The following is an 8,760-nucleotide window of genomic DNA, read 5'->3' as shown; positions in this document are numbered from 1 at the left end:
AGAAAACACACACAACAGAGAAAATGCTTGCTAATCACGTATTGGAACAGGAGCCAAGATCAGGAATACATAAAGAACGTTTACAACTCGATGAAAAACGATTAAAAGGCGACCAGCCAGCCAGGCATATTGGTGCACACCTGTGAACCCAGCCCTCGGGAGGCTGATGTGGGAGGTCTGCTGCGTGTCCAAGGCCTGGACAATAGGGAGAGCACCAGGCCAGCAGGACTATACTGCAAGACTGTCTCCACAAAGAAAGGAAGAATAGCAGGAAGGGAAAAAGAGAGAAGGGGGAGAGTGGGAAGGAAGGAAGAAGGTGAAAGGAAGGAAGGAAGGAAGGAAGGAAGGAAGGAAGGAAGGAAGGAAGGAAGGAAGGAAGGAAGGAAGGAAGGAAGGAAGGAAGGGGTATGAATTTCTTATTGCTGTCACAAAATACCTGACAAGAAGCAACTTGAGGGAAGAAAGGTTTACTTCGGCCTACAGTCTGAGGTCACAGTCCACCATGGTGGGGGAGGCACAGCAGCAGGAGCTGGTCACATTCTGTCGACAGTGAGGAAGCAGCAAGATGAGTGGCCCTGCTCAGCTTGCTCTCTCCTTTTTATTCAGTCCCGGCCCCCAGCCCGCGGACTGTGCCGCTCACAGTCAAGACGTATCTTCTCACCTCGGTTAACCCAGTCAAGATCACAGGTATGCCCAGAAGCTCATTTCTTAGGTGATTCTAGGTCATGTCAACAATCCACAAAAAAGACACCAAAGGAAGAATAAAGGAAGGGATGGAAGGAAACCAGAGAAGGAGGGAGGGAAGGAGTAAAGGAAGGAAGAGGGAAGGAAGGCAAAAGTCAAAGGATTTGAGTAGACATTTCTCTAAAGAAGGCATGTAAACCACAACCCATGAAAATGCGCTGAACAGAACATTAGTTAGCTATCAGGAAAATGCAAGTCAAATCACAGGAAGGTTCTATGAAGTCATGTATATCATTTGTGGAGAGTACAAGTGTGAGCAAGCACAGGGTGACATTAGAATACCCACACATTGCTTGTGGGAATATCAAATAGTGTGGCTACTTGGGAAAACAATCCGGCTTTTTATTTCTTATTCCAAATAAGACAAAATAGGATGGCCATATGCTCAAGCATTCCACCCTGGGGCATACGCCCAAGAGAACTGAAGACGTATGTGTGTCCAAGCAGTCACTTGAACCAAGTCCACAAGAGCTTTATTTATAATGCCCAAAGGAGGATTCAGCACCACTGCGCTTCAGCTGAGGGGTGGAGGCACACATCGGGCACACCACACAATGAGATATTAAGCTATAAAAAGAACTGGCGAACACACGCTACAATGCCAGCGAACACTGGAAACCTAAACTGAACTACATGTGGTGCCGGTGCCTGATATCCCAGCACTCGAGAAGTAGACCCAGGTAGACCAGGAGCTTGTGGCTAGCCTGGGCTACCTGAGACAGTGTCACAAACACGAATAAACAAAGAAAAAAACCTTATACTAAGTGAAAGAAACTAGACACAAAAGGCCACATATTGTATGAGTCAATTTGCATGAAATGCTCAGAACAGATAAATCCAGAGGCTGCATTAGTCACACACACACACACACACACACACACACACTCACGGAGTGGGAACTATGATACATATTAACTTTAGTGTGACAGTCATTTCACAGCATACACACCCTTGTATCCTGACGATACACAAGTTTGATTCTGTCAGTTTTATCGCAATAAAGATTCTGGGGGAGGGAGGAGCTGTGGTTGCTATTGGATGGGGGACAAAAAGATGGGTACTAGATCTGTGGTCTGTTTGGGATGGTGAAAATGTTCTAGACTTCAATATTCAGGACGATTGCCTAAACTTTGTGAATACATGAAAAGACAGCAAATAATTATATGTTGAAAAGGGTGAATTCTATGGTATTTGAATTATATTTCAATTAAAAATATACTTTGTGGACTTTAAAGTTGTGCTCTATTCCATTAGATGAATGCTATGCTCAGAATTCTTTTACTTTTTTTTTTTTTTTTTTTTTTTTTGTTTTTCGAGGTAGGGTCTCACTCTGGTCCAGGCTGACCTGGAATTAACTCTCATCTCAGGGTGGCCTTGAACTCATGGCAATCCTCCTACCTCTGCCTCCCGAGTGCTGGGATTAAAGGCGTGCACCACCATGCCCAGCTCTCTTTTAAGTGTTAGTACTGTGGGACAGTTTCTTTAAGATTAAAGCTCTTGGGGCTGGAGAGATGGCTTAGAGGTTCAAGCATTTGCCTGCAAAGCCAAAGGATCCTGGTTCAATTCCCCAGGACCCACGTAAGCCAGATGCACAAGGGGGCACATGCATCTGGAGTTCGTTTACAGTAGCTGGAAGCCCTGGTGTGCCTATTCTCTCTCTCTTGCTGTCCCTGCCTATTTCTCTCTCTCAAGTAAATAAATAAAAAAAATAAAATGTTTTTAAAAAGATTAAAGCTCACAATATGTCTAGAGATTTGTTTCCATGATGATTTTAAATTATGTCAGTTGGCAACTGTGATTAACCATCACAAGGCTACTCCTCGTTAACTTGACACTCAGACACACAGCCCTGAGGAGGAAGGCTCTGGAAAGGACTTCTGAGTGCTGGGGAAACAGTCCAGGGCCCGAAGTCTATAATGTGGAGGATGAGCCTGCTAATTCTTATTTATTTAGTTTTTTAAAAATTATTATTAGTTTTGTACTCAATGAATACAGTCAAGTTGGTACCATTGTTAGCCTCCTTCCTGTCCTCCCCCCTCCACCTGGACCCTCCTTGTTGGGGTATATGGGTGATGCATTGTGGGGTTAGCCATCAGTTATGGGTAGGAGGCAACGTCTCTGTGTATCATGATCTAACGTGTGGGCATCTGGAAGTTTTAGGAAGCGGTTTCTTTGAACAGTGTGTGTCGCAGTCAGTTTCAACATTGCTGGTATGAACATCCAGAGCAGTTTATGGAGGAAAGGGTTGATACAAAGCTCACAGATCCAGGGAGGTAAGTTCCATCAACGGTGGAAGAAGCTGCTTACTTCCATAGATCCAGGCAGAGAGAAACACTGCAGAAAGCAACACACCAGGACCAGCACACACCAAAACGCAGCAAGCAGCCGGGACCCAGGACTCAAAACTGCTCTCTTACACCTTGGGGCTGAAACTTAGATACACCCCTACACACACATTAGGGCTGGATTCTAGGACCCAGCCCGGTACCCCTGTGACACCTCCTTCAGCCAGGTGGCTGGAGATCCAAGTTGCAAGTTCAGTAAAACACCTGAGTCTATGGGGGACATACATAAAAAACACACACACACACACATTTGAGACTGACTGATAAAGCTGTCAAGCCAGTTATTGTGGGCACAAGTGCTAAGGAAACAAGATCATAAAGGCATGGGCCTTCCTAACCCTCTTCTCACTGTTACACACTAGGCTCCTGTGGCAGGTGGAGCAGTATGCAACTGGTAGATGCTTTTCAAAGCTAATCATGGTAGGGAAGGCTGGGAATTAGGAAAGATGTTAACAACAACATAAAAAATACAAGGCAGATGTCTGTGATTTATTTTTTGCTTTTATTTATTTATTTATTTATTTATTTATTTATTTATTTATTTTTTGGCTTTTCAAGGTAGGGTCTCACTCTAATCCAGGCTGAAATGGAACTCATTATGTAGTCACAGAGTGTCCTCAAACTCATAGCAATCTTCCTACCTCTGCCTCCTAAGTGCTAGGATCAAAGGTGTGTGCCACCACACCTGCACAAAATCTGTATTTTTTGATTGTATGTAGTTATGTGTGGATGTGTATGATGTGCATGAAATGATATAGTTGCCCTGGTGCACATACGGAGGTCTGAGGACAACCTTGTGTTTATCAAGTTCCTTCCATCAGGCTTGAGACACTGCATTGGTAAGTGACAAGCAGGCTGTACACTGACATACATTCACTATAAATATCATGAGAGTTCTCTCTCATATGTGGATCCTAGTTACAGATGATTGGGCTTCTGAGTGAGAAGGAAAAAAAACTCAGTAGCAGAGGCCAGTAAGCTAAAAAAGAAATACAAAGGGTAGAGAAAGGAAGGGAGGAGGGTACTTAATAGGTTGGTATTGTATATATGTAAGTAAAAGAATAGATTAACGGGGGTGAAAAGGCCCAAAGTGAGGTCAAGGGAGGCGACTGAGTAAAGGAAAGGTAGAGGGAGGGCTAATCAAAATTTAAGAGCGTATAAAAAACCATAAGGAATCCTCCAGTTTTGGACAATGGAACACTCAGGAGCCGTAGATCGTTGCTAGAAAATTTTCAGTGCCAGGGATGGGATACCTTCCAGTGGGTTGTTGGCCAGGGTGGTCCCTGATGACCCCAAAACATTATAGGCTATTGCTGAGGCCCTTGGTTTCCCACTAAGAATCGATGATAAGACCCTATTGCTGAAGATTCCACATACTTGGGCTGCAAGGCCACTGAGAAATCCTGCTGGAACTGAACTAATAACCTCCTCCATGTAGACCAGCTGACAGAAAGCTGGAAGAAGCCATTCTACATGCAGTTCAATAGGAGAAAGATACACCACCAGTGAAGATACTCAACAGTGGACACTGCAAGCCTTATAATTGGCCACCCAGGCCAAATGAGCCAACAGGTGAAATACTGGCACGTCTGTCATGGTGGAAACCAACTGCCCTCCAATTGGACTGGAGGCCTGCTCCAAGGGAGGGAATACATCCCTGATACTGAAAACTAAAAACAGAGGTAGTCATGAACTCTAGGGATGTAACATCTGCTGATGTTTGGATAAGTGTATATACGATGCTTATCAAACTGCCCAGTAAGCACTTCTCTTAATATTCATACCCTTATATTAATGCTACTCTCACTTTGGGTAGAGAATCTTCTCTTTTCAGATGGCAGTGACATTGGGACAACTCAGAAGGTATCATTGTGCTGGAAAGAAGTGACTAGAGTACTGAGTAACATCTAGATCACACCTTCCAAGGCTCAGGGTCTAATGTGGAAGAGGTGGCAAAAAGAATATAAGAGCCAAAGGAAGGGTAGGACTCCTTACAACATGGTTCCTCCAGACACAAAATGGCCTGGATATCCATGACCTCATAGTGCCTGACACTACCTACACAAGACCATCATAAGAGGAGGGAAAGATCATGACATCAAAATAAAAGAGAGACTTATTAAGATGGGGAGGGGATATGATGGAGAATGGAATTTCAAAGGGGAAAAGTTGGGCTGGAGAGATGGTTTAGCAGTTAAGTGCTTGCCTGCGAAGCCTAAGGACCCCGGTTCGAGGCTCGGTTCCCCAGGTCCCACGTTAGCCAGATGCACAAGGGGGCGCACGTGTCTGGAGTTCGTTTGCAGAGGTGGGAAGCCCTGGCGCGCCCATTCTCTCTCTCTCCCTCTGTCTTTCTCTCTGTGTCTGTCACTCTCAAAATAAATAAATAAATAAATAAATAAATAAATAAATAAATAAATAAATAAATAAAGTGGGGTGAGGGAGGGTATTACCATGGGATATTTTCTATAATCATGGAAAATGTTTAAAAAATTGAGAAAAAATAAAATTAAATAAATATCATGAGAAAAACATGAAAAACTCCTGACACACATAACACACATACAAATGAAGTAAATGATTTAAATTTTCAAAGTAATTACAATTACATATATTAAAATATTAACAATAGTTATATCTACATAGACAGCAGACAATAGTAATTATTTTTCTCTTTAAAAAAATATTTCCAGCCGGGTGTGGTGGCACACGCCTTTAATCCCAGCACTCGGGAGGCAGAGGTAGGAGGATCGCCGAGAGTTCGAGGCCACCCTGAGACTACATAGTGAATTCCAGGTCAGCCTGAGCCAGAGTGAGACCCTACCTCAAAAAAACAAATTAAAAAAAAAAAAACATTTCCTGTATCTTCTAGACTTTCTACCATAGACAAAGATTCTGACCTCCACCCCAGGAATCTGTACTTAGTCATTTTTATTGTTTTAGCTTCACAATTACCACCCTTTTTTACTTTTTAAAATATTTTACTTATGTATTTGAGAGACAAAAATGGAGAGAGAGAATGGACATGCTAGGGTCTCCAGCTTCTACAAATGAATTCCAGATACATGTGCCACTTTGTGCATCTGGCTTATTGTAGGGAGCCAATGCAGACGCCATTCTCGCCAGTCTTGAGGTAAATACTTCCTCAGTTAGGCAGCAACCTCCCTTGAGGTTGTGCATGCGCTTGATGCACCTTGTCCTGAGCCTATCCCGTGGCTCCTGTGGGTGGGTGAGCCTATGGCAGCCAATCAGCAGGCGTCCCATAGTATTCTGCCCTATAAAAGCAGCTACACTCCTGCGCCCCTCGCCCCTCGCCATCAACTTTTCTGTTAACCAAGAGGCTCTCCAATAAAGTGTGATCGAGAAGGATCCTTGTTTGCTGGTCGTGCTTTTCCTGTGGGACAGGGGCTCGCCGCAAAGTGGTGCCGAAACCCGGGAACGCTGGGTGTTTTGTGGTCACCGGGCGAGGGGCCGAAGAGGATCCAGAACTTGACACACGGAGAGGAAGACGTCGGAGAGGAAGATGTCGGTAAGTCATCCCCAGTCATAATGTTTTTTCACTTAGATCCCTACCTGATCCTTGTTATTTTCATTCCTGTGTGGTTTATTGTCCTTGCCATTTGCTGTGAGTGCAACATGGGCAACTCAGAGGACAGAATAGGTAAGGGTACACTGCCGTTTTGGCGGCTGATTCACTCTTGCTTAAGTAAAGAAAACCACAAGGAACTTATTAGAAGGGGACGGGAAGTTCTCACAAGGCATCAGGATAGCCTTTCTGAGTCAGATTCAAATGGGGAGTCAAAAACTAGGCCTAGAAAAAGAAAAAAAATAAAAAAGAAGGGATTAAACAAAGATAAAAGTTTACAAGATGAGCTCAGAGAAACAGGTAAAATCTATAATTGCTCCCCCGCCCCCGAGGGGGAAAGAGGAGCCTTTAACAGGCTCTATCCTCCCATTGAGGAGCTTACACATGCAAATGTACTTGACACAGATAAGGAGGCTAGCTCCGATTCTGCAGAGGAGGAAGAAGAAGAATTATTTAAAGGGGAAGAGGAAAGACTAAAGGAGGCCACCGCCTGTTATAAAAGGGAACAGACAAAGGGGCCTAAAGGCCAAGGGTGTAGTCCTTTACAGTCCCTAGAGCCTTCCGCACCCCCACCCCATAACACCCCTGGGGGCACATGCCGCTTCATTAAAACAAAAACCTGGTCGCGGCTGGCCTCCGCTAGGAGGGGCTTCTATTATGGCTTCAAGAGAAAAAAAAAAAAAAAAGGAAAAAAACTCCTTGGGAGCCCACACTCTTCAGTACTTTCCACAACTGGTAGCTCGACAGGCTTATTTGGGGCTTAAATATTGCTTAATACACTTTGCAAAGCTGCCTGACAAACTCATCATCCCCTATACTAAGGAACAGGTAGAAGTTTTGTCTGGCACTGTGGATGATTGGAGCATTCTCATGTGTGCTTTCCCAAATGTCATAGATAATCATTATCCAAAGAGCCCTATTTTGTCTTTTGTTAAAAACAATTTGGTTTACTTTCCTAAAATCACTGTTCAGGAGCCTATTACATCAGCCCCTGCCATCTTTACTGATGGTTCAAAGTCTGGTCATGGGGCCTACTTGGTACAGGGCTCAGAGCCTATAGTAAGAATGTTTAGACCTGATTCCCCTCAAATTGTTAAATGCCTAATTGTTTTGGAGGTCTTTCAGACATTCTCTACTTCTTTTAACTTCTGCCTGGCCCCTTATCACAGGCTAATGACCTCGTGGACCGGGCCACTAGGCTCGCCATGATTTCTCTGAAAGATACAAAAGCTTCAGCTACTGAATTCCATAGATTATATCATGTTCCTGCAAACACCTTGAGAAAAAAATTTTCTATTTCCAGAAATGAAACACGAGACATTGTAAAATCTTGTCAGTCTTGTGTCACCTTTTTACCCTCCCCACATGTGGGCATTAACCCTCGAGGCCTACGTCCTGGAGACCTTTGGCAAGTGGATGTGACACATCTTCCAGAGTTTGGAAGATTAAAATACCTACATGTCTCAGTGAACACGTGCTCAGGTATTATTTTTGCCTCACCATTGGCAGGTGAGAAGGTCTCTCATGTAAAAACTCACTGCCTAGAGGCCTGGGCTGCTTGGGGAAAGCCACACCGCCTAAAAACTGATAGTGGCCCAGCGTACTCATCTGGTGGCTTTCGAGCCTTCTGTGCCCAAATGCAGGTTACACATACCACTGGCCTTCCTTACAACCCACAAGGTCAAGGTATAGTAGAAAAAGCCAATAAAAGTCTAAAAGCTCTTTTCTTTAAACAAAAAGGGGGTATAGCGGAAAATGCAACTCCCAAGGAAAGAGTGTCTTTAGCCCTTTTTACCCTTAATTTTTTAATCTTGGATAATAATAATAAATCTGCAGCTGACAGGCACAGTCAACATGTGATTCAATCATCTAGTGAGATGGTGTTGTGGAAGGATGTCTTAGATAATAAATGGAAAGGACCGGATCTTGTTGTGATAAGATCCAGGGGAGCTGTTTGTGTTTTTCCACAGGAACAGGATTCCCCTCATTGGGTTCCAGCCCGGCTGGTGAGGACAGTCAAGCGATCTCCGGAGGAGGGTCCAGGAGACAGTGATGTTCATCAGGGCGGAGATGATGAAGGTCTAGTGA

Source organism: Jaculus jaculus, chromosome 2 (genome assembly GCF_020740685.1).
Source record: "Jaculus jaculus isolate mJacJac1 chromosome 2, mJacJac1.mat.Y.cur, whole genome shotgun sequence".
In the NCBI taxonomy this organism is placed as follows: Eukaryota; Metazoa; Chordata; class Mammalia; order Rodentia; family Dipodidae; genus Jaculus; species Jaculus jaculus.
The sequence above is the reverse complement of the archived record's forward strand: the minus strand, read 5'-3'. Positions refer to the sequence as shown.